We start from the raw sequence: 26,985 nt of genomic DNA on the forward strand, positions 1-26,985 counted from the left end.
GCTCTCACTTCATTCACGCAACATTTCATTGCTAATGGTCAAGTGTGTAAAATTGTTGGGAAAATTGCTGCAGCGCGAGTGTGAGGCGTCAACAAACACACACACACACATACATACAGCAGAGCACCAAGGCACTAGCATACCAACATATAGGCGAGTGTAACGGTCCGAAACGGCATGTGCTGCTTGCGGAGGCAAAAGACTGTCGAAATTTGCTGGACAACATTACATGGCCGGAGGAGCGGTGCCGACGTGCTGCTCGGCTGCCTTCGCCTTGGCGCCATTCACTTCATAAGATAAGCATCTCTGGAATGTTGCATATTGATGTGATTTTCCACTTAGCTCCCACGCACACTCATTCACTCATACATACATACATACTTAGCGTATATGTGTGTGTGCGTATGTGTGAAGGCAAATGTTTTCTTACTGCCACTGTCACCACACGGCCGCCAGTAGCACAGCACAATAGCAACAAAGCGATTTGCGAAAGGACGAATCAATCTTCCTCTGCCGGTGTGACGTGGCACCGAAGCCATTCAATGTGGAAATTTGTTCGAATTCGCAGCGTCGCTTGAGGCAGGCATTCATCATTTGCATTTCGATTTCGGTTACGATTCGGTTTGATGTACGATTCGGAATTATATTTTACCGCCGTCTCGGATGTGCAGATTGAATGCCTGTACTATCTCAATGGGTAATTGTGTGGATGTGTATGAGTGTATGTGGGCGCATGTAATCATTTGTATTGGCAGAATTATTAATCCGAGCTAAATATGATGAATTTGAGCAGGAAACATACACTAAGCAACCAACTAGCAAACGCAACCGCATGCAAACACGCAGGATATGCCTGCCCTTGAGTGTGTCTGTGTGCTGCCAAGTGTTTGTTTGGTCGTAGGATATTGTGGCTGTAATGTACATATGTACATATGTAGAATATGCGTAGCGGAGGACGGCCGGAAGCAGCCGACATGCCGAAATTGCCTTAAGCAGATGCAATCTAAGGCAGCAGTGGAAATTACTATGCTCATACTTAGTGCGTGTGTGTGTGTGTGGGGGTGTGCAAGTGTGGGTTTGTTGATGAATAGCTTTGTGGATGAATCGGGATTTGTGCTGTAGCGCTGGAGAAGTGAGCAGCTTTATTGAACGCATGAAGTAGCTATAATAGCTTATATGGATGCAAATTGAATCAGAGATTTGTGTGTTTACTTGTGCAAATTTTTATTGAAATCGTAAACTTCAAGTGAATTGATAAGCACTCGCAAAACTAGGGATAAGGGCTGACAATTTTTAATAGAATCGAATAAGTCTGTGGTGATTTTGTGGCACAGCTGAGCACTTTCTTATATGTATATGTGTAATTTTTAAAGATCTTGCGTAAAGAAGTAATATTTATATGACGAAACATCAAAATTTTAAAATTATTTTAAAAAATCATTTCAATATAAAAAATATATTTAAAAAATATTAAAAAGCAATAATAATATAATATTAAAACAAATACATTAAAAAATAATAATTAACAAAATAAAACATTTAATATAATCATAAAAAACTAAGCACATTATAATTATACTAAAAAATTTCAAATATTTTAATATAATATAGAGAATTTATAAAAATTATTTCAACAAAAAAAAAACTAATTTTGAAATTTTCATGTTTATTAAAATTATAAAAAAATATAATAATCATAAAATATAAAAAATAAATAACAACTGGGAGAAATACAAATGTTATTAAACAAAAAAAAAATATTTATTTTTATTTTTTTTTTATTTATATTTATTTTTTTTATTTTTTTTTCAGTTTATTATTGTTTTTTATCTTTATTGTTTATTAAAATTATAAAAAAATAATAATTATAAAATATAAAAATAAATAATAATAAACTGGAAAATAAAAATGTTATTGATTAAAAAAAAATTATTAGAAATATATTTTATTATTTTTTTTCAATTTATTTAAAATTTTGTTTTTTTTTTCAGTTTATTATTGTTTTTTTAATTTTTTTTTATTATTACATATTAAAGTTTATTATTGTTTTTAATTTTTTTTTCATTCAATAATATTTTTTTTTTTTATATTTTTTCGGTTTTTATTATTTTTTTTTTTAGTTTTTACTATAAAAAATTAATTTTTTTTTATTTTTTATGCCGAAGTTATTATTATTTCTTTTAAATTTTTTTAATAACGTTGAAAATATTTACAAGAAAATTTGTTTTCAAATTTTGTTTTTGATAAAACAATAAAACAAATTAGTGCATTAATTTTTTTTGGCAAAATAATTTATAATTTAATAATTTTAATTATAAATATTAATTAAATTTATAGTTTTTCGCTGTAATAAGTGTTTTTTAATACTTTTTGATTTTTCTTTATGTTTACCATGTAAAGTTTTCATGTAAATTAATTATTTGTTGAATAAAAAATTGTTTTATTTTAATTTTATTTTTTTTTTTTAATATGATAATTTTAATTTTTTTTCAGCATGAAAATGTTTTTTTTTATTAAAATACTAAATAAATATTAATTTCAAATATTTTTTTAAATAATTTGTATTTTTCATAATATTTGGTTTTAATAATTTTAATTTATATTTATTTAATTTAAAAAAAAAAAAACATTTAAATAAAAACGCATTTTCTGATAATAAAAAAAAAATAATTTAATTTATTTAATTTAATTTAATTTAATTAATTTAATTTATTTAATTTAATTTTTTTTTATTAAATTTTACAATTTTACGAAATTATTTTTTTTTTAAATATATAATTTTTCTCTATTTCATATTATTCAATTTAATTTCCAATACTTCATCTCAATTATCCTAATTGTAAATCGCTTTGATTATGCTCATTGTTTCCCTTTATATTTGCCCAACAAAAGACGAGAGCATAGTAAATTTACCTATGCTCGTGCAATATTATTGAAGTGCTTCAAATTTTAATAATTTGCATTTGTTGCAACAACTTTAGTCCGCAACGTCTCTAAACCCATTCAAATCCCATATGATTACGCGCGCACCTTGTGGTTTGTGGCAGCAGCCTTCATTGCTCGAGCGCTCGCACTATCGCTCCCATTCGCACGCGCTGTTTGTAGTTGTTGGCGCAAACAAGCACATAAATCAATTTATTAATATTCCACACTAATTGCACTATTGCACTTTGGAATAATTTCATTGATCACTCATACGACCTGGCGTACGCTGCGCGCCGACACACTTGTGCAGCAATGCCAAAGCAAGCAGGTAGACATATGCATGTTTGTGTGTGAGTAATTGCGGCCGGGTGTTTATTATTATTCAATATCTCTTAATGGCAGCTAAGCACAAGTGTATAAATTGAAATTTATGCGAAGTAAGTTGGCTGCAGCCGTGTGGCTGGCTGTCTGAATGTATGTGTGTGTGGCAATGTATGCGCTATTCTTCAATTGCTATATAACTGCTATTCAGGTATTAATACATATGCGCATGTTTGTTTGTGTATGTGTGTGCGTATTTGTGCCGTAATGCTGCGCAGCATTGATGAGTGTTTGCTGAGCTGAAGAGCATGCTCAAAGCTTTGTGCGGCCACTAGTGCAAATAATGCCAGGTGCTTGTCCTTCATGCATTGCTGATTGAATTTATCAAACTGCAAAGTTGTAAGAACCAAATAGAGTTTCCATAATCAATTGAAAGCGTCTGCATGACTGTCTATTTGAACAAAAGAGCGCAGAGCTTTGACTGTGCATTTTGCTAATAGAAAGTAGTAATTACGCTTAACATATGAGCATGTAAGCAAAAATTAAGCGCATTGGTAATGGATATTCACAAGAAGTCTGCTTTGCGCTATGTTATTTGCTGCCTCTTCAATACTTCTGTGCAATTAGTAAATTTAAACGAGCAACCGGCATCACACGCTTATGCAAATTCCTGCCATTGCGGCTAAACAAACCTCCTTAGCTGACGTTAAATTGCTAAAATATTATAAATAGCTTAAAATTGCATAACTGGTACCCTCATTTCATATGCCAACACACACACGTACCCACACATACTCTTTAACTATTGATTGTGTGTGGGAGGCGGCTGTCAGCTGCTTGAATATCCTTATCAGCCGATTTTAATAACTTAACGGTGCAAGCAAACACAATAGACCCTTTGTTACTGCGCATTTTTTGCCTCAATCTTGTCAACGGAAGCCAAACCACAAAAGCGGCTGTCACATCCTTGGCGCGCGCTAATTGAGCCTGGCAGCGCGTTGCTCGGCATTCATGTCGCAGCTTTTCTTTTTATCAGCAGATATCCGTTTCCTTGCCAACACATATGCGCTGCATGTGTGCGCGTTTCTGCATAGGCTTATTTATTATCTAGCCATCTAATTGTTTGCCATTTTCCTTGTTTTCAGCTGCATATGTGTATATGTGTCTTTATGGAAAGAGAGAAAGTTAATATTTACAGCGCTTTCTTCTAGTTTTGTCCCCAATACAGTAAGCCATATATGGATATGTATGAGCACAAGTGTATGTGTGTGTGAATGGCATCGATAATAACGCATAGCTCTACTGTACTTACTGTTAGCACAGATTTTTAACTTTAAGGGTTTCTTCTCATTTTTGCTCACTGCCGCTGCTATTCTGCTGAAGATGCCAATGTGACCAGCAGTCCATGGTTAGTCTATTTTTGATTTTGATTGGTTATCAAAATCTGCTTTTTTCGCTGACCGGTAGTCGTTAGATAATTTTCTTGGGTTTGAGGGGAAAAAATTTATTCTTCACGCATTCTTTCCAGCGACATTATGTTTAGAGTTGGGCGCCTAATTATTTTATCGGCATATTAACAATGGAAAAAGACTAAATACGTTAAAAATTATTTTTTTGTGGTCAAAAATATTTGCGTTGATTTTCCACCAAATGAAGCATCAACTTGTTACAATTCCTTACGAATCACTTCTATTCTCCTTATCTAATTAGGAAAATAGCCTGTGAAAGAACCGCAAAATTCAAAGTAACTGAAACCCAACACCATCACTGCATCCTCTTTATTAAATTGAAAACCATTCACTGCTTGACTTTCAACCAAAAAAACCGCCAATTCAATTGAATTACAATTATGCGATTTCTTATTTGACTTGTTGCCGTGATTTCTTCTCTCTTTGTACGCTGTTGCGTTCAAAATGGCTTACAAATTTACTTAAAAGCATTTGCTTTGCGTGCGCTGTGCCGCATTTGTTCAGGTCGTAGCGCATTTGTTTCGCTATTTTCGCTAGAAATAATGGAATTCTGCTGAAAGGCACACTCACACATTTTGAAAAGTCGCTCTAATACCAAGAATACGTGGAATCTGCTGAACTTTGCGCTTGCAACAGTTGTCGTTTCATTAGAAAATATCTCCTTAATAGCAAAGCTTAGAATCCTCCCCCTTATTGGTTTCTGTAATCCCCTCTTCTCCGGCTATTTTAATATTCCACGCATACAAATATTATAAGTTTGTTTTTGCATACTTTGGGGCGTTTGCGCACTTTTCTCTTTTTGCTGTTCGTTAATACGTTTCTAGAGAAATATATTCTGATTGCTTTAATGACGGAGCGTAGATATCACTTTCCGTTTACTAATTGGTATGCAAAATAGTTAAATCTCAGTGGTGGGGAGGGAGATATTTTCTGCATAAAAATGTGTTTCGAATTATTCTGTGCATGCAGCACTAGGAGAAATGGCAAAAAATACGATACATGCATGGAATATACTTCATTTAATGCTCTAACAAAGCATACGCTCCCTTCTTGTTGTTACTTTGATTTCAAGCTGAATACCTTAAAAATAAAATAAAAAAATTTGCAATATTAAGAAAGAAAAAATTGATACATTTTGAAATGAAAAATAATAATTTTTTAGATTAAAATTGTGTAAGCTTCTAAATGATATAAGTAATAAATATTTTTAAAAATAATTTAAAAAAATATATATTTTTAAAAATAATATAAAAAAAAAATATTTTTATAAAATTTTTTTCAAAATTAAAAATTTTTTTTATGAATTATTACATCAAAAATATTAAATTTTTTTTTTCAAAATTAAAAAAAAAAAATATTTTTATAAATTTTTTTCAAAATTAAAATTTTTTTTTATGAATTATTACAGAATTTGTTTCAAAAATATTATTTTTTTTTTTTCAAAATAAAATTTTTTTTTTAATTTTTTTCAAAATTAAGAACTTTTTTTATGAATTATTACAGAATTTGTTTCAAAATTATTTGCAAAAATTTCATAACTCAAGCGCATTTCCAACGCTTTCCAAACAATTGATTTATGCTTTGTGTATTAAGTAAATATTCATTATTTTTATGCAAACAAATCGTTTAAAATGTATTTTTGTATTTTATACAAAATTTTAATTCGAAATTTCCCGTTGCAATTTCACACATTCTCCAAATTTCAAAAAATTTCATACCATCATTTAATTAAATTATGAAATTTTATTAACGCATAAATCGCCAAAGCGTTCAATTAGTTGAAATTTACAAAACCAACAACAACAAGCGCATAGCAACAACGCAAAACGGCGTGCTATTGAAATATGCGCGGCTGTATATTTTAGAGTGCGAGTTTTTATGTATGCGTGTGTGTGTGTGCACGCATTTGCAGATCAAAGTTTAATTAGTGGAGCACGCTCGCGAATGTGTTGCATACTTTCAAGAGCCCAAACACATTGCCAGCTTGTTAAAATGCACTTGTGTCTGCGCTCAAAGCCAATAGCGCAGTGCTATTTTTAGTGCACACAAATAACGGTCAATTAGTTTTTGTGGCATACTTGTGTGTGTATTTGTTTTGCAATAGTTGTGAAATATTTATTTTTTCCTTCAAAATATTTTGTTTATTGAAATAAAAAGCAAGTGAGAGTGCAAAATTCTGTGCTAAATTAAAACGTAGTTAGTTTAATAGCAATTTTCTTCACATGTTTTGGTATTCCTTTCAGTTTTTGGTATTTTCACATTTTTCATAATTTTTATAATATTTTTTTTTTTTTTTGTCATATTTCAATAACAAAAATATTTGTCGAATTCCTGCTTGTCCTGCTGTAGGCGTACACGATTCCGCCATAATTGAAAAATGTTTATTTTTTGAGGTTTCTTTGTCGTTTTGCCGTCCTCTACTGCGGATGTCGATGAGATTTTCTAATATTCGATAATTTTTTACGCTTTATATTAGAAATATTAAATTAAAATATTTGAGTTTTTTTTTCAAAAATTCTTTGTGTCTCCCATTTATTGGGCATTTTAGGCAGCTTTTTGTTCGTTTTGGTTAATATTAATTTCGTTTTATTTCTTTGCTTGCCGCTCTTTGTGTCGCCTTGTTTATTTGTGTTCGTGTATATTTGTTGTTTGTGCGCATAGTTAGTTTGTGTTTGTGTTTGTAAACTGTGTGCTGTATTGTAAATTAATTGAATTGATATGTTTTTGTAATCAGTTTTTGTTTACTAATTTTTCATATGAAAACTAAATTTATATTTTTGTGTTTCTCTATCTTCTCGTTGCAGGTAAGACTCGATGAACAGCTTTTATGTAAATTATATAATTTGGTAAGCGAATTTATTAAACAATGGAAATTTTTTTTATTATTATATGTAGTAAGTTGTTATTCCAAGTGGAAAACGAAAAAAAACAAAAAAAAAATTGATATAAATTTAATAATTTTTTTTCTCGTCATCCAAAATTTTTTTGAGAAATTTTTTTTCTCTCTGTGATCCACAATTCTTTTAGGGGGATATGGCAACTATTTAATTTTTCTATTTTTATGATCACTCACATTGATTTGCAAAGGAGGAAAGCCCTACAAAATTTACGCGCTCACTTGCTGCATACAAATTCCGCTGGCAAAGCTTCATTAGAAAAGCTCTACTGTACAATTATATATATATATACATACATATATGTATGTGTGCGACAAATTGTCTTATTAACCTGCTACTTGCCCTGCTGACCGGCATATCCACAAAGTAGTTGCCTCAGCTATTCCGTCGCTACCCATACAAACACACACACACACTTACACACATACACTAACACACATTGCTGCGTCTCGGTATTTTACTTCTCTAGTTGCAAGCAGCACAACGCCGTAATTGAATTTTAAATAAACCCATCCAATTGCCGCTTTTATTCCACTGAAGACTGCTTACGTACCTGTACATTGCATGCGCCCATATACCGACCGCCTGCCACCAGCTTCTTGTCCGCACTTTAACTGTAAATAATTTTCGTGGAATTTTTTTTCTCATTTTCGTTCTTCGCCATCAACTTAACAACAAGCGAGTGCTGTTCGGCACTTAAACTACCGCATTTTATGTGGCACTGTGCGTGCTGCTCCCAAAAGTATGCTGTGGCAGCTCTTGCAGTCATTTTCTTATGACTACTTGGGCACTTGATATACTCACTGCCAGCGCGCATAGCTCATGCAAGCAGCGCTGGTTGCAAGTAGTGTGCTCAAAAGTCTTCACAACACACACATACATATATACATATGAGCCAACGTGTCGTATACGTAACGTAATCTCATTGGTGCCGGTGTTCACTGCTTATATTCGTACGTTCGTTGGCTGCATTCTGTGTGCTGCGTGTGCGACTTGTTGTTGCGCGCTGCTGTGGCATTTGCAGCATCTACCTGCACTTCATTTTTGCTTGATTCACTTATGTGAAGATGCCATACAAATGTATGTACATATGTATATACCCCTGCCTGCGACTATAGCATATACCATCTTCGATTTTGTTGCCGCATTGGCATTTCTTTTGCTCGCCGAGTGTGTTGGCTGCTTAAATTGACAGTTAAGCGTATATTTGCTGCAGCTTTCTATTTTTTACGGTTCAATAACAGGATTTGCACTCCAGCTTATGTGCGATTTTCCAGTGTAAATGCACTGAAATTTCATTTTTCTGCATTTCTCCTCTCTCTCTCTCTCTCTCTCTTTTTATTTCACTTTTCCACTGTGGCATCATGTGCTCAAATTTGGTCTATGAAAAGGTTTTCATTACTACATCATATTATGGGTAATGAAATGCAGCTGGATTAAAGGAAACGTGCTCGCAATTGTGTGTGTGTGTGGCTGTGTGAGTTTCATAGAGGATAACGGCGGTGTTAAAAATTCGATGAGGAATTTGATGTACGAAATGTGACTTCATAACGGTAACTTTGTGTTTGCAATTGAACGGTTTTATAGTTTTTCGAAATGTGACGAGTTTTCCATTTGAAATGTGTTGGGTGGAAAATGGCAAATTTTGGTCATTAATGGCTTATAGGGTAAAGAGGTCGCTCAATGCTGATGCGGCACATTCATGTAGCCTCTCAAAGCAAGTGCATATCTCAAATTTTGAAAATTTTCAAAAAAAAAAGTAATGAAAATAGTAAAGTGTATTGTTTTTAAACTAGTTAATATTTTTTTAACAGGTGGCAACACTAGAATGGCAATAATTGCTCCAATAGCAATGCTTCTATGTGTATAATGAAAAATATGGTAATGATTTGTTACTTTTAAATTATACATTTTTTAACAGGTGGCACACTAGACTTACGTTAATTGCTCCTGCAGTAATCCTTCTGAGTTATTATACGTGATTAATTTTTTTTTAGTAATTTTTTATTAAATCAAAAATTAAAAAACGTGGCAACCCTATTTAAGTCTTCTTTAAAACTAATGCTTTTCTAAAAATTATATTTGGTGCTCGTATTGTTTAGTTAACAACTGAAATGAGAAGCAGTCGCTTAATGTTTTTTGTATCTCTATATATTTTTCACTGAAAGCCTAGTGGCAACGCTATTATTTAATATTTCGAAAATATAGCTTCGTTAATTAAATATACCTAAACACATGTACCCAAAATAATATTTTGAACAATTTTCCATTGTGTTATTTGATTTTTCATACCAAACATGTGGCAACCTTTTGCAAATTTGCATTGTCTAAATTTTGGTTTACAGTTTAAATTTCAATATTTACCTTGCATAACTTCTGGTAGTGAATTTTTTACTAGCATTTCGAGAATAGTGGCAACTCCTTAACTTAAAATTTTGTTAATTAGGCTGTATTACTACCGTGTTTACTTAAAATGTAAGTTTTAAGTATTATTTTCCGTTTTCTTAGTTTTTTTATATAAAACATGTGGCAACCTTGTTTTTTAATTTTTGTGACGATTTATTCCTTACGTTGTTTTATAATTAACCACCCAAAATGTAAGTTTTAAGTATTGTTTACCGTTTTCTTAATTTTTTATATCAAAAATGTGGCAACCTTGTTTTTAATTTTTATGACGACTTCGTTCATTCGAGTTTTTGTAATAAAGTACCCAAATACTAAAGTTTTAGGTATTTTTTCGTTTTTTTTTTTAATTTTTTATGTCAAACATGTGGCAACCTTTTTTTAAATTTTTATGACGACTTCACTCCTTGCGATTTTTTATAATTGCGAAATTTTCATTGAGTGGCTTCTCATGGCTTACGCTCGGTTTCCGCTTTGTCGCGCGTATCTCACGTGGCACGGACTTCAACGGCAATATCACTTTGTGCGTGTAATTTTCTGTTCGTTACCTTTCAATTACATTTGCGCACTTTGCCATTAAAATTAATCCTCTTCTTTTTTTCAATTTCCAACTATTCACGCGCCACACAGTTCAATCAACATTTACATTGCCTTGCAGCAGTGGCATGCCTTAATGACGATGTGTCTGCAGTTGCATTTGCCATGAGCGACATAGACTTAACAGCGCTTGGACCACCGACACCATTACTACCGCTATAATAACCAATTTACTAATTAACTTATCATTCATGTCTTACAAGTGGACTTACACCTGGCGGCGGACAAGTTTTCCCACACATATAAATAAAGTGCCGTTAGTTGGCGATAAGCAGTGAAAAATAGCCCAGCCATTACACCGAGTAATGTGTGAAGGTGTGTAACGGTAGGAAACGCTGACTTGGCTCGCACTCTCTACTGTCTTTTTTTTTTAATTTTTCTGCCTTTTTTCTGGTCCCTTCTACATTGCTAAGTAATTTGTCATTTAACCTTAATTTCAACTTATTTTTTCTTACCTTTGGGTGCTGGCATACGTCTTCAGAATTGCGCGTGTGGCAAGTGCAAAAAGGTTCATAAATATTTAGTTAGTTATTTGGAAGTAAACGGTACTCACATTTGTTGCGCAACACTTTGCGAAAGGCGCACGCACATAAATAAAGTGTGGCTGCCTCAATGTGTGTGGTGTGAGGGTCCAAGTAGCACAAAACGGTGCTGAGCATGTCAAAGGTTCAAAGCACATATGTATGTGCTTTTTGTTGTTGTTGCCTATTTTGTTTAAGTAATAGCTTTTCCCGAAATGAAAACTGTAAACGGATGCCACGAGCCTTTTTGTTCGAAAAAAAAGCACATTAAAAACACTTGATGTAGGTGTGGAGGTGATGTAGGCGCTTCCTTCGAGCAACCGCCGAGTGTTTTCTTTAAAATAAGACATTAACTTTGTAGATTTAGGTGTGTTTGTGCCACAAAAGGATGTCTTTCGGGCGGTGAAGCGAAATGTGTGCGCCGTCAAACAGTCAAAAACGCCAAAAATACCAAGAAAAGGTTGGAAAGGTTGGCAAGGTGTACTTACCATACCCTATTTTGACCGCGCTGCCTGTCTCTTTATTACTTTGACCCGGACCCAACTCCAGCCTGATTACCTCACCTGCCGGCCGTTTGCGCAGTCAATCATCACACTATTTCACTTTCTTTTATGCGTTGTTTTCTTTTTATTGCCTTTTTAATGGAAAGCAAAGGTTGCTTGAGTGAGAGCCCCCTACTACTTGAGAAATTTTAGAAAAGTTTGCGCTTTCTTACGCCGCTTTTGCTTAGACAAACTTGGAGTACGCCACTTGTTGCTGCCTGTTACCAGATTGTCTAGTTGCTTTGCTTGCGTCCCTTTCGAACTTTTTCTTCTATTCTATTTTTGTTCAATTTGCTTTTCGGGCAAAGAAGTTGCTCTGTTGGAGAGCAACAAGCGTGTTAAAATTAATGAAATAAATTAAATTAATGCCATTTGTGGCAGGGCGTGTGGTGTGTGGCATGGCGGCGTTACAAAGAGCTAGCAAAAAAGTCTATAAAAAGCACACAGCAGAGTCAGTGTCAAAAAGGGAGTAAATAAACGCTGGAAATCCTTTGTAGCCGCAGGCAGGTTGAAAGACCGCAGAGAACCATTCACACACACACAAGGTGCAAATAGGTGCGTTTTTGTTGGCGCTTTTTTCATTGTTGTTTTTTTTTTTCAATGCTTTGTTGTTATTTTTGGTTCTTCTCCTTCTTTTTTGCTTTGCCTTTCACTCTTTGGAAAAATTCATTAACTGTAATTGCAGCCTTTGATTATCTCTGCATTTTATCACTTGGCGTCGCCGCGGACAAACTTCGGCCGAACGACAGCGCGCAGCGTTTTTTAAACGCAATTTTGTTAATTAATTTTTCCATTAGCGCCGTTAGTGCCGCAAACGCACAGCAGCAACTGTTTAGTGCGCCACGCGCCACCTTTTCACACTCGTCCAGAGTAGTGCTGAAAAATGCAGAGAAATATTTTATGTATTGACAGCAATGCAGAACATGAATATTTGCAATTTTTTTTTGTTTTTCTTTTCTTTTTTTTTGTTTTTTTTTTAATTTTTTTTTGTATTTTTTGTTTCTAATATGTGTTTCTACATTTGTTTCAGCGTGCCACATCCTGTCAATCTCCTTCTAACTTCCTTTATGCGTTGCTCTGACATGCGTAAGGTCTAATTATGCAGCTCGCATCAGCTAAACTGTTTGTTGTTGTTTTTTTTTGTTTTTTTCCTCCTACTCGTTCTTCGCTCGCATATCCTTCACATATCTTGGCGTCTATTATGCAAGATCTTGCTCTGAAAGCACGCATTCATCTTCGGCGCGCTTAGCGATTTGCGCTGTCGCTATGTGCCGCTGTTGTTGTTATGTTCTTCTTTTGTTTCTCCCAAAGCCCACCATGCGCTACATGCTGTCTAAATATCCTGTCAATCACGTGTTGCGCTAAGATGATTTAGCTGAGCTGAGCGCACACTTTTCTTTGCCGCATTTCTTTCTTGCTCGACTTACCTACACACACACACACGCACATTGTAACAGTACGCATGTATATATGTATGTGTTTGTGTGCGCCCTCTTTAAGCGCTTAACGCTCTCCTTGCCATCTCTGTCATTCAATTAAATTTACAATTTCTATGCAACAGTCAGCCACACAAACACACACACTCACACAGGTGCTCTCGACGTATTCATTACACTGGGTAGGCTCAACAGGCGTAGCTGCGTGTGTGCGTAAATGAAAATAACAATAAATAACAAAAAAAAGTCCTTCAGCTAACAAGACAATGGAGTGCTCTGTCAGCTAGACAGTTTATGCGTTTGGGGAAAAAGAAATGGGGAAAGCATGAAAAATACGCAATTTGTCTTCAGGGTGAATTTTCTATTTCAATTTGCCATGCCATTCGAACAGCACCACGCGCCACCCCACCTCCACTCTACTGCCTGCCTGTTGCTTGCCACTCGAGCTGTGTGTCATTGCGCCTCGTTGGCTGACTCGCTTTGCCTTGTGCCTTTGTGGCGCTCACCTCAAACGTGAAATTATGATTGCGCCCGTGGATGCGTGTGTGTGTGAGTGCATTAAAAAAACATAAAGTCTAAAACAAATAGGCAACGCGCAGCAAAAATGTAATTTTTCTAAAATAAAATTAAAAAGCTTATACAAATAGCGTAAAAACAAAATAAATCTGTTTTCTCTTTGCGCCTCTTGAGCGGTTTGGATGTTTGTTGCTGCATAATTCTAGGCGCGTTAGCAAATAATAGCAGCCAAGCAAGCAGTTTACGCTTTCTTGGTATTCATCATCTATGCTTTTTGATATTTTATCTTACGTGCATGTGTGTGTGTGAGTGTTTGTCGTGCGTTTGTTGCCTGTGTGCGCCTTGTTTGCCATGTAATTTATCTAACGTAATTATTTTCATTTCATTACGAAAATATGACTTTTGCCATGCGTTCAAAAAATGAAAAGTCTTCAATATTGTTCTAGCCTGTCGCAGCAGCAATGACAGTAATGGATATATCAGATTACTTTTCTTACTTGTTGTTTTTGCAGTTAATTGAGAGTGAAATGAGCTATGAAGAAAGGTAGGGAGTTTCAAATATCGCTTGGAATATATACCAATTTTTATTTAAATTGAAATTAACTTTAACTATTTAAACAAAAATTAAGCGAAATTTCAAATTTAGGGCAAAGTAATATATTCTAAAACACCAAAATTATATCAAGTTTGCTACGACGCTTGTAGCACCCGGAAGGACACAAGTTCTTGTATGGAAAACTTTTATTTGTTGAGATATCGTTAAGAAATTTATTCTTTGTTATTTTCTAAATCATACCTACAATATCTGAAAAATTTTCTCAAATCGGTTGTATATCGGTTATAGCTGTCATATAAAGTGAACGATTAGAATTAAATTCTTGTATGGAAAACTTTTTTATTTGACGAGATATCTTCACGAAATTTAGCGAGCATTATTATTTTAAGTATTACTACAATATTTGAAAAAATGTTCAAGATCGGTCTGCTATAACATATAGCTGTCGTATAAGATGAACGTTCAGATTTAAGTTCTTGTATGCCAAACTCTTTTCCTTGACGAGATATCTTTACGAAATTTCACACGGATTATTATCTAAATGATTACTATAATATCTCAGCAAACTTTTCGGATCGGACCACTATAGCATATAGCTGTCATGCAAAGCGACAAATCAAAATCAAGTTCTTATATGGTAATTTTTTTATTTTTCCAGCGTATTCTAGCTTCGATGATACCGAAGTTCACGTTTTTTCTTGTTTTTGATTTAAATATTTAATCTTCTGCCTTACTACCACTTGGTGGCGGCAATAGACCCCAATTTTCAATAAAAGATTCTAACGAAAAAATAGCTGTGTTATTGAAAAAACCGCTAAGGATTTTCTTCGCTGAAACCTCTACTTTCTCACTGCATAAAAAATATGTTCAAGTATTATAGTAAGTTTTCTCTAAAAACTCGACCGAAAATATCAAATTATATTCCCTTCCTTTCCAACGAGTTTCATTCTACTATTGCAAAGACTATCGCCGTTAGTCCAGAATGATTGAGATTGAAATTTAAAAATGTAACTTATTTCCAATTTTGTACCTTTTTTTAAACCCCTTTTCAGATTGTGCTATTTATGTGTCCCAGCTGTCATATAGGATATTGATGTTTTCGTCTTTTTTTGGCGATAATAAAATATTTATTGTTTTAGTGTTATAGTTATATTAAAGTGAATAATTTTTAAAATAAAACGCATTCCTCTTTAAATCCGTAAGTGATAAACCTAAGGAATAAATAAATGTGTTCTTATTTGATGACCAAGTGTGCTATTTATGTGTCCATGGCTGTAGCTGTCATGCAAAGCGACAAATCAAAATCAAGTTCTTATATGGTAATTTTTTTATTTGTGAAGGTTATACTGGCTTCGATGTTATCGAAGTTAATTTGTTTTTCTTGTTTTAACTGAAAACATTTATTTTTCTAACTTATTACCATTTAATAGCGGCGATAAACCCCAATTTTCAATCGAAGCTGCTCACGGTAAAAATATCAAATATTTGTTTTATGAAAAAAATTTCTAAGATTTTTCATCAGTGTGTATAGCAAGTGAGCAACTTGTTTTTGCCCCTCCCGTTTACTGATCCCCTCTGCTTGTTGGATAATGCGCTACTTGACCATAGGAAAATGTGCTCGAAAATATAATAAGCCACTTAATTATCACATATACACACGCACACACCAAACACTTGAGTTGAATTGCACTAAGCATTTCCACCGCCTGCTTGTTGTTGCTGACATGTAGCACCCGCTAGAAACCTCACCATAGCAATGAAAATTTGAAAGGAATTTGCTATGCCAGCATTTCAGTTCATTGCCTCGCTCTCGCTCGTCCCTTTGCTACTGCTTCCTTCTTGGCATTTCCTTTCATTCCACTTCACTTCGTGCCGCTTCATTTGAATATAAAATGACAAGCGAAATTTCGAAATTTTTTGTCGAGTATTAATAATTTTGCACCATCTAACCGGCGCTCGTAAATGGGGTGACAACCTTCATAACCGCCCCGCAATACGCGATATGGCTGCTAATACACTCGTATTTGTTGTTGCTTCTGCTTGTACGCTTGTTGTATTTGCTATCGCACCCTGGTGGCCATTTTCCATATTTCCTTCAATAACGTCGGAATTAAAGGGATAACAATTGACTGGTGAATTGATTGATTACTTGACATGCATGCGCGCCTGTGTGTGTGTGCGGGTGTATATATGTGTCTGTGACAGTGACAACGCGGCAAAATAGCAACTCACAAGCACGACGCGTAGTGGCGTGCGACAGCTTTAACTCCTTTGAATAAAGGCGGCTAGCACACACAGGGTAACTTTTAGTTGAGCAAATTTTTGGGTTCCAGCTCAGTCAAGTGTGGCAATGCCTAACGACGCATACAACGTGATACACACATTTTGCCTTAACACAGATTCGAAGGATACGAAATAATTGTTCCGTATGATGGACAACGGTTAAAAGCTTGCTCGTGCTGCTTTTAAGCGTTTGGAAAGCATTGCTTTGCAGAAGAGAATCTTAAAGATTTATTTGTTGAAATTTAATTTATGTTTGAAATATTTACTCTTTGATATCTAGGCGTTCAATTGCAGTTTCTGAAAATTTTTTCTTTTTTTTTTTTGTTTTAATTAAGGATAACAAGCCTGTGTATGACTCCTGAATACCTAAAAAGCATCATAAATTGTTAGCCAAGATGATTTTTCAACTCAAAAATTTTCCATTCTTGAAAAGTAAATGTGCCACAAACTCGAGTTATTGACCCTTTTGGTTCTTTACCTACAATATTACTAACACAAGTTCCTTTGAATCACCTCAAAATGCTCAAGTTCGATTTTCCACAGAGATTTAAAGAAAATTATATGTACTTTTTTTATCACAAACTCGAGTTTATTGCACGTTTTGGTGTTTAGTCTCAAAACAAAGCAGAGTTTATTATATAGTATGTGCTTAAACTCACCTTAAACACCTCTTTTTTGAGTTTATATAGTTATTTAAGGAAGAATTATGAATTTTTTTTTTGCAATCTCGAGTTTATTGCGCGTATTAGACTTTAGTCTCAAGTAGGATAGAGTTTTTTATAAGAAATATCCTATAACACAGCGACCGTTTTGTGTTTATGAAGAAAACATAATTTACGATTTGCCAAAACCTCGAGTTTAATTCGGAGTTTACCTTTTAGTCTAACTTTTTGTTGTAGCTCACACTAAAAACCATCTTTTTCAAGTTTTGGATTAAACTCGAGTTTAACTCGGTGTTTAACTTCTAGTCGAGAGACGTTCTTGTTACTCACACCGAAAATCATCTTTTTGAGTTTTTGAAAATAAACTCGAGTTTAATTCGGTGTTTAACTTCTAGTCGCAAAACGTTCTGTAACTCACACTAAAACTCGAGTTTAACTCAGTGTTTAGCTTCTAGTCGAGAGACGTTCTTGTTACTCACACCGAAAATCATCTTTTTGAGTTTTTGAAAATAAACTCGAGTTTAATTCGGTGTTTAACTTCTAGTCGCAAAACGTTCTATAATTCACACTAAAAACAAACTTTTTGTGTTTTTGGTAATAACCAAGAGTTTAACTCAAAGTTTCTTAAACTTCCTAATTCCCCCATACAAATCAGTATACCCGGACCATCCTCATTATACGAGTATATAGGACATTTAAACCCACATTAATTTCACTTTCGGTAAATGAGAGCCCACAAGATAGAGAAAAGTGGATTTAGGTCAGATCGCTGATTCTAAAAAAATTTGAGCGGAGGTAATAAAGTTCTCAAAGCGTAAAAAATTTCATCTGTAGCTATTTAAAAATTGATGACTTTCGCCGCGCTGCCAAAAAGTCAAACCTAAACAATATTGCAGAATTACAAACTTATCTAGCCTACTATCGCGCGAAAGCCACTTGAGAACTGCAGTAAAATGTTGCAACATTTAAAAATAAAAATATCAACACTACAAAAACAATGCGAATCTGTTTACTTAACGCTTTGTTTGGCGCGCGCGCTTTGTTGTTGTTTTTATTTACGCAGAGCTTTGTTCCCACTTTGTCTATGCCACAACGCCAGTACACAATGTGTGCCACACATACACGAGCGCGTGTGTGTGTAGCAATTTAATTTCCTGCGCGCACCCTCACCCTCACGGCGACGCGCGCGCCTCCAGTTAACAAATGAATTAAAGAAAGGAGAGCGAACAGAAAAACTGCAGCAACAACAATAACGAGCGCGCAAACAAACACATCTAAATAAAAGTTGGCGAAACATTATAGAAAAAGTTTATGCGACTTGTTTGTACACTTTGCAACACTTTGAAGCATTGTTGTGATGTGTGTGGAGTATGTGGAGGAAACGAGGGTGCGAGAAAGTCAGCGCGCGTGGGGCAACAGTTGACGCACTTGTTGTCGGTTGGGCAGGACAAAGGTCGGCAGCGCACACATGCGCGCATATGCAACGCACTTGTGGCGCGGGCACAAAAACTAGCAACACGAGCAGCAGAGCTATTGTACGAACGCCGCCGCTGAGTGATGTGGCAAGCGCAAAAGCGTGACATTGTTGCAAGCGAGCGCGCATTTAATTTAATTTTTTATGCTTTCATCAGTTTTTCCGTCTTATTTGTGACGCGCTGCCATTGTGGCGCTTGCATTGTTGCAACTTAAGCTTTTTATTTATTGTGTGCATTTCTGTTATTGTTGCTTTCCACTGTAACCGTTGCAATTGTATTAACAAAAAAATTAGTACTCGCAAGCGGAAATGCATAAAGCTTGCAACAGTGACTTAAATTTTACGTTTACAACCGAGCCAACTTAGCGACGTCGCACACATACACAGACACACACATTCGCGCGACTCTTAAACGCCGAAATGCCGACACACCCACACGCACGCGTGCAAAACTTAATTTGAAAGTTTGCTGTTCGCCTTGCAACGCTTGACATTTGTTGTCTTTATCGTTTGAAGCGCGTAAACCCATTGTTGCAACTTGTTTGCAACAGCTTCAGTAGTGTGGCAAGCGTATGCGTGTCTCGCATGCATGTACGACATTGTTGCCACACTGCGTGTTACACATTATATTGCAACGCGTAGACGTGTTGTTACCACCCAAAATGTTGCAAGTATTTGGCAATGCGCACCGTTAGTTATTGTTGTTTTATTGTTTCGCTGTTTGCTTATTACCAGCACGTCACGCAATTACGCATTGTGCAGCGCTTTAGCTTTCCATTACCGCCAACACCCGCGCGCGCACCCTTCGCTGCCCCGCCGCGCGCCCATGTTTTATTGCACGAAGTTTGTGCGCGCAGTTTATTGCCTGTAAACTGCCAATAACCTGCGTGCGAAGTGCACTTCGTTATGTTAATTCCTACCTCGTGCTGCCGTATTTTGTTGACTGCTTGTTGTTGTTGTTGTAATCCAAAATATTTCACCTAAAATATGCATAGCAAATACGAAACACAACACGCTTTTAATCAGGGAAGTGTTAGCTTTCCACGCTTACACGCACAAACACACACACAGGCACATTCTTGCAACGTGTATTCGCTTGCCACATTTGCTGGTATTCCGCTTTTTATGTCACGTGACCCTCATTTCCACGCTTCCAGCACTTCTACGGTGCCCCTTAACTTGCCACCCGCTTTAAGCGCGCGTTTTATTCGCCACTTTATTGTTATTTATTTGTTTATTTACGCAGTTATTATGTGCACACATGACGTAATAAAAGCCGACCTCTGCATGTGTGAGTGCAGTCATCAGTCAGCTTTTATGCGCCGTGTTTTATCACTTCTCGGACTGACCACAGCTCGTCCGGCGCTTTTTATCTGCCTTTCGTCACCACCAAATGCCTTTTCTACACTTTTTATGTATTGTTATAGTTGTTGTTGTTGTTGTTTTCACTTAAATTTTTACGCCAACGCTTTATAGTGTGGCAGGTGGTGTGTTTTAAATTTATATCGTTGGTAATTAAAGTTTTTATACTTTTGCTCAACAACAATAACAAATAAACACCCGAGGAACCCAATTTTACCGTCCGTGAACTCTTTTCGTGCTGTGAATATGTATTAGAGTCTTTTTATGTATGCTAGCGTTGGTCTAGTTGTTAATCTGAAATAATCAGCCGTTATAATATATTTTAAGCCAGAGTTCTTTACAGATTGGACCTGGATGAACGGAGTATTTTAGTGGAAATTCTTCCAGAACATGTCACTCACTTCTCTTAAATTCTGATCTTAGCTGAAATAGGTCTTTATCCGGTCAAGGCTGTAAAAGACATGTAAATCGGACTATCAGTGTTGCGTCATACATCTTCGGGGAGTGTGGAGAGTAAAAGTCATATCAAATATACGCATAGAAAGGAAAAGAATCTGAAATCATTCATATGAAAGAATTCCTACAAAAAAAGAATCTGAAATCATTCATACGAAAGAATTCCTACAAAAAAAGAATCAGAAATCGTTAAAATGTACGAAAAAAAATTCCACAAAATTCAAGTTTTTCTGTTTTTAACATATCAAACTCTTTAAATTTGCTTAATCGAACTTTTGTTACACTAAAAACTAGTCCCTTCATCTGTACATATATAATAACTAAGCATTCTCCTTGCAACACACTACAATTAAAGCTATAAACGCCCGCATTAACATAAATTCCTTGCATAGCTTTAGGCGCCACAATTTCTGTATGCTTTCAGGGTATTGCCATCGCGCATTTGCATCGCCACCGTCACTGCACGCCTTATTGCGCACGCTACAAGACCGCCACTTGCGTGCCACATACGTTCAGCGCTGCCTCTTCGGCTTTTCCACGCAACTTGTTGACATTTTTCGCGTTATTAACGACATCTGGCGGGGCAAGCACAAAAACTTGCACACACACACACATGCCAGCATAGAAATCCCTACACCTACATTTGCTCTCGCTTAGACCGCAATTAAAAAATTCACGGTACCGTATGCGATAAATATATAATTTTTTTGTTGTTGTATTTATTTTCTTACGTTTTTTTTGTTATGTTTTGTTTTGTGTAACCGCAAAACATTTGATTAAAACCACGCAACTACTCACGCAACCGCAATATTTATTAAAGGATTGCAGATTATACGCCGTGGAGCGGCATGTCTAAGCGTTCCACGAACTCCTGGTGGGAAGCGTGTGAGGCGTTTGTGGTTTTGCTTTTTATACGTTTGTTGCCTTTGGTATGCACTTTCAGGAATTTTAGTTATCTGGACAAATAATAATTAATATTCTAATTAGTTTAAATGTTTTTGGTTCCACTTGAATTGCGTTTGACCTCGGAATTTGTAAAGAAGAAAATTCTTGATAACAAAAAACTTTACACAGAAACACAAATTCTTTGCATTATTGCGCAATTTTTAGTTTAAATGAAAAAATATTAATTATTATTATTATAATATTAAATAATATTTTCATATGAAATCTACTTAGGTGATATTTTATCCTAAAACAGAGTCCTCGTAGTGGGACATGTCCCATAACCTGACACATTTCATGAACACAAATTCTAATATCTATAATATATAATCTATTACCCGACATGAAAATTGTCTACAATTAATATTTTTTGTCTTTTGCGACAGTTTTCTTTAAAAAAATACGTAAGATAATCACAAAAATGTAATTGTCTTGCGCTGGTGCCGTCCGGTACACAATGGCTCAACGGTAACTTATGGCATAATTGTAATTCATTCACTCTTGACTGAGGTTGGCTCGCATTTATTAGTTTAACAGATATATAGTTCTGAGTTCCAGCTTTTGACTCTACGAACACATTTTAAACAGTCCTTTTTGTCACGCTTCATATATGAACATCTCCCTTAGATGGACAAAAGCACGGAGTGTGTCCGGTTATGAGGAACTCTGATGTATTTTGCCGAATTTTTAACAACGGTGTTGTATTTGTGCTTTTTATATATAGAACATATCAATATAAATCATTAAAATTACTTGTAGACTTCTTTTTAGCTCAGAATCAGTCTAATTTCGCCAGATTTGTACTACTTCACGATAGCTTAATAAATGTTATTTAAAAGTTTAGTTTTTTTTTTTTGCTTGGAACAATTTTCGTAAATAGCGGCTGAGTGTTAATGAAGGGAGAAAAAGAGTCCTCCGTATTTCGAATACAACATGCTCCAGTCGTTCTCTTATTATCAAAGTTAGCTCTAGATCCTATAATATATGTATGCTTCAATTGAACAAAGCTCCATGTCATAATGTACTAAAGCCGAATTTTTTCTATTATCAAGATTACTACTTCTGGATTAATTTCTACTTAGCCTAACACCAGCTCCTATCAGAAGGTGACCTAAAAGTATACTATTGGGAAAGTATAGTTCAAAAAGACTGCTTGCAATAGCTCTCACATATGTATTCGCGATAACTAGAGAAGAAGAGATCTCAAGAAAAAATGAGGGCAGGAGTTATTTTGATTTCGAACTTGTGGAACGGTTCTTTCTATGAGAAGCAGCACCAACAAGAGCTATATGCATTGGCACCAGACCAATTCGCAACTAGTGCATTTCTGTACAGCGAATCTCTAAACCAAATACATTGAAACCCAAGAGACATTTCCTGAAAAAACACTTGAATTAAGTGTCAAAACATAAAATATGCATACATCACATGTTTATAAGCATAACGCTTGTCTTCCACACACACATTCAACCAACCACTTCCAACTGTGTTTGTTCGCGCTTCGATCGAAATGGCTTTTACAACCAAGTAATTTCGGTCGACAAGTTGTTTGTTAGTTGATTACTTGGGCTATTGTTGCTTACGCTGTTTTTGTAAGTAAACTTTGTTGTTGTTTTGTACATATGCCGCATAAGCGCACCGGTTACATGCCGCATGCAAAGTGTTTGGGGCGTGATCGTGCGTTTGTTGACACAAATTGTAGTTCCACTGCTTCTGCTTCACGCAAAAGTGGTTACGAAAACAAAAAACACAACAACAACAACAGCGCAAGTGAAACAACCCCGCAAAGAGCAAATAAAGTGTAATAATGAAAATTGGCTGTAGCGACGCTAACAAAAGCACAACTACAATTTGAGTTATAGTGTGGCACGAAGACCGCAAATTAACTGTGAGGACATATTAGCTGTGCATGGGTATATGATTGTGTGTGTGTCCGTTTGCCACAACATGATTATGTAACTGCGCGCAATGCCACATAATTTGATTTGTTGATATGCGCGGCGTTGGCTGAGTTGCCAACTATTTGTTTACACTACACACACATACACAACGGATATAATAACATATACACACACTCATACAAATATCTATAAATGCTGTGCATACATGACTTAATGTGCTGACTTTAAATTGGCGGAAAATTCGCAATCATATGGGAAATCAAAAAGTCGCGCCCAAACAACCCAAGCCACACACGTACTTACATACAACCGCACTGCTGTCGCACATGAGCTTACAAAAGTCTAAAAGGATTAAGTGCATGCCACTTGAGCGCCCCGCGGCATTTATGTCGTTTCTTCCGCAAACAACAAAAGCGATAGAAGGAGTTAGTCAAAAGTTTTCAGCACAAATCTTCACACAAAACACACACATACACACATGCGCGCATATCCTCCCATGCACATGCATGCAACCTGAAGGCAGCACAAGATAGGCGCACTTAGCGAACCCTTTGCAAGTTGAGTTTCTCTCAAACATTTCACAAAGCCAAAGCAAACAAATTCGATTTTTTCACATCGGCGCTCAATACAAGTAAACAAACGTTCCTTTTCCTTGAAGTTGGTTGTGTTGTCCCAACGGTGGTCTAAGTGGCTGGTTAGCCGATTGTTTGCCGAAGTTTATTCTTGGTTTGCTACTCTAGTAGCTGCTCTCGATTGAGCTGTGGGTATGTTTTCTTGTGCACACTTATTAAAATGCGGTCGTTCTTTTGGCGCTTCGGAAACACTTGGGAAACAATAGGTACGGAGGTAGGATGTTGTCTTCGGAACTCAACTTTTGTGTTGATTGCGGCGGAGTATGCGGTTAGCGGCTCTAAACTCTATATTTTTGTTAATAATTTACAATAATATTTGCATGCTAATATGCTATATTGATTGTTATATTCAATAGTTTTTGGAATTGGCATTCAGAGCTCGTTGAAAATACGTTTTGAAGAAATTAAAAAAAAAATATTTCACGAGCAATAAAAACTAAAAGTTTACAAGTAAAAGTAAACAAATATGCTTTGTAACCAAATTCGACTCAATTTGACCCACAACAACATTTTCAAGCATTTTTATACAAATATTTGAAATCGCCTTCAAAATGCGCTGCTTTTGAGCGTATACACGCCTCCCTTTTGCAAACTCTACTCGTCATCGTTTTTACAAAAGATTTAGGTCTCTTAGTAATGAACCATATACCCAAAATATTAATCATATTATTATTCCAGCCTTAACAGATATTGACTCTAGCCGTCGTCATTTTAGCAAAAGATTCAGATTTCTTTATACCCAAAACATTAATCAAAATTTTCTGAGTGGAGCTATAAAAGATATTGAGATCCTCTTATGCCAACAAGACTATGTTTCTTTAATTTTCTGAATGATATTGTCATTTAAAAAGGTACTTGTAAACCATGTCTGAAATCCCACGTGATCTGTCAAATACTAATGCATGAAAATCCTAACCTCAAAAAAATCACCCGTTAGATAGATGACTCTCATGAAACAAGTTTTCGCTACTTTGCGGAACTCACTGAAGGCTTTGTGGCTATTTCCTTTGGTTTTGTGATAAAAATTGCCAAACTTTTCTCGTCCTTAACAAATATCTGCCGAACATCACTTGAAAATAGAAAAGGTTACTAATCTAGGAAAACTTTTTTGTTTAAGCGGGGCAGTCCGGGTCAAATTTGATCAGTTGGTATTTTTTTTAAATATGTTTTTAAAAAATTTTCACTATGGCACTTATAACGTGTTTTCATTTAGATTTGAGGTTTTCAGTGATTCATTTTTAATGACTTTGAACACATGATTCTTGTTCCTTTTCATAAGGAATAGAAGTCTGAAACAGCGTTTGGAAATGGTGAGTAAATTTATTACCAAAAATAATGGTTTGGTAGCAGGTTGATGTGAACGATCTTTGGTTTCAACAAGCGCCGTCTTGTATATGCCAAAGAGCTGATGAAACAATCGATTTATAGAAAGAAAATTTTGATAAACGCACTACCTCCCGTCGTGGTCCTATAGGTTGGCCTTCAATATCGTACTATTTAAAACCACTAAACTATTTGACTTTGAACTTGCCTATGCAGATAAGTCCGACTAGTTTGACGCCTGGTATGAAAATATATGGCGTGTTATTAGTGATATATGGCGCCAGTTGCGGAAAAAATTAGCCTTCTCAGCTGCAATTTTTTCGACTTGTCCGAAATGATTTTTAAGCATTCTTAGCCATAACGTTAAAGTACAAGTATATGCGTTTTATTTCTTCTTGAAAATCTCATGTCTAAAAAAATACCTTTTTTGAAGTAAGAATCCATACATCACGCACAATGTTATGATTTTCGAATATACTGGACAATAGCCTAAAAAAATTTGAAAATTTTTTTATTATCAATTTCTATTTATTTACCACTACTCACTACTTTTGAGACTTTTTTTTTAGAGAAACGGAGACTAATAACAACATCCTTTACACTTTTTCCTAAAAAAAATATCAAAAGCATATATTGCTCGACTTTTTCACGCTCTTAAATATTGCTTTAACTTAATCTTTTGGCTCTTCTAAGAAAGAAAATTATTCAAACTCATCTAAAAACTCTCATAAGCTGTAATATATTACTTCTAAATGTAATATTATGAGCTTTTAATGCCAAAAATAAAATTATCAAAATATTTCTGTGAAAGACACATAAACTTCCGGCATGTTTGTGCAATAAAATCTCAAACTAATATGATACCCAAATTCATATGTATATCCACACTGATTCTATACTTGGTACGCTTTCCTTTTTCTCTTTGAACTTTAAAGTTTTACATGAAGTTTCCATATAAAGTCGAAACAGTTTATGAGCTCATAATATATATTCTTACTACAAGTTGTCTAAAGTAATGCAAAAACTCATTTTCCCCCACCAATCCGCTGTTTGCTCAGGACAATTTCGAAATAATTCAACCCTTTTTAATCATACATATGAGATTTCTTAATCCAGCGGCTGGCACTAGACTTATGCCTAAGCACTTCATTTTTAATATCAGCATATAAACATAAAAAGGACGTGAATGCAGGCGCAGCTGTGCCAGCCGCCAGCCGACAGCCGGTTAGTAGTGTGTAACCCCTTTAAATGATTTTATTTCACTTTTGCATAACGGTATATTTTGTGTGTAAAGTGCTTTGCTGCCTGCAACGGTATTTGTGCAGGGCTCGTGGTGGAGGCTGAGGTAAGAGGTGGGTGGGGGTGGTGTGTTTTCAAACATTAGGCCTGTAGCGGCGCGCACTTGTGCTACTTTCCATGCAATCTCGTTAACGAGACGAGACCAAAACATACAAACAAACAAATACACACACACACAGTCGCACCACGGCATAGTACGTTCAGCGCAGTTAAAGAGAAAAATGTTAACTCTTACGTTTATGGCCTCAGCGCCAAACTACTTACTGCATTTCGCTGCTGCTGCTGACGGCGCTGTTCGGCCGTTGTTATTATTATTGTTTTGCTGCCTTGCGTGCCGAGGCGCGCTCTAACTGCGCGCACACCAACAACACTTGGTCGAGCCGTAGCGTCAAACCTCTTTAAAGATTTATGAACCGTCAAATATTTATTATCCTTGCGAAGAAGCATTTTTGAATATAATCCCGG

The 26,985-nt window shown here is 35.5% G+C and overlaps 1 protein-coding gene across 9 annotated transcripts in view; it reads left to right on the plus strand.

Moving 5' to 3' along the window:
* The window catches only part of LOC105227019 (polypyrimidine tract-binding protein 1), a 498,255-nt gene that overhangs the window by 291,407 nt on the left and 179,863 nt on the right, over nt 1-26,985 (plus strand). Inside the window, exon 1 of one of the 9 annotated variants that reach the window (XM_049450398.1) lies at nt 7,539-7,561. The exons of the other annotated variants lie outside the window; for them this stretch is intronic. The gene's annotated coding sequence lies outside the window, so the exon portion shown is untranslated. Of the gene's footprint in view, nt 1-7,538; nt 7,562-26,985 lie in introns of those variants that run through there. 9 annotated transcript variants of the gene reach the window in all.

The sequence above is a fragment of the Bactrocera dorsalis genome, chromosome 2 (genome assembly GCF_023373825.1).
Source record: "Bactrocera dorsalis isolate Fly_Bdor chromosome 2, ASM2337382v1, whole genome shotgun sequence".
Classification (NCBI taxonomy): Eukaryota; Metazoa; Arthropoda; class Insecta; order Diptera; family Tephritidae; genus Bactrocera; species Bactrocera dorsalis.